We start from the raw sequence: 842 nt of genomic DNA on the forward strand, positions 1-842 counted from the left end.
TATGTGCATGGGGGGGCGTCCCGCGTGGGCGGGTGGAGGGGAAGGTCCTGCGTGGTGAGAGCTGTGTGTGGAGGGGTACCTGCGTGGTGGGAGATGTGCGTGGAGAGGGAGGTCTTGCGTGGTGGAAGGTTATGTGTGGAGCAGGGGGTCCCTGCGTGGTGGGAGGTGTGTGTGGAGCAGGGGGCCCTTGCGTGGTGGGAGGTGTGTGTGGAGCGGAGGGTTTGTGGGAGGTGTGTGTGGGGGCCCTTGCGTGGTGGGAGATGTGTGTGGAGAGAGGGGCCCTATATGATGGAAGGTTTGTGTAGAGCAGGGCGTCTGTGGGAGGTGTGTGTGAAGTGGGGGCCCCTGCGTGGTGGGGGGCATGTGTGGAGAGAGGGGCCCTGCATGGTGGGAGGTGTGTGTGGAGCTGGGGGTCCATGGGAGGTGTGTGTGGAGAGAGGGCCCCTGCGTGGTGGGGGGTGTGTGTGGAGAGAGGGGCCCTGCGTGGTGGGAGGTGTGTGTGGAGCTGGGGGTCCATGGGAGGTGTGTGTGGAGTGAGATCGGCTCCTTGTGTGGTGGGGTGTGTGTGTGGAGCTGAGGGTCCTGCACGGTGGGGTGTGTGTGTGGAGGAGGGTCCTGTGTGCTGGTTGGTGTGTGTGTGCACGGGAGGTGGGGTCTTGTGGGGTGGTCTCTCTGTGGGGGTGGTCTGTGTGTGCGCAGGGGCGTGTCTGTGAGCTGAGGGGTGCGTGACCTTGTGTGTGTAGTGCATGTTTGTGAAGAGCAAAGCTTGGACTTCTGATGGCTGCTGTAGCATCACCCCATTTCCACTGTGCCCCTTTTCTCTAGGAGTTGTGTGAGGCACC

This window comes from Rhea pennata, chromosome 14 (assembly GCF_028389875.1).
Source record: "Rhea pennata isolate bPtePen1 chromosome 14, bPtePen1.pri, whole genome shotgun sequence".
Classification (NCBI taxonomy): Eukaryota; Metazoa; Chordata; class Aves; order Rheiformes; family Rheidae; genus Rhea; species Rhea pennata.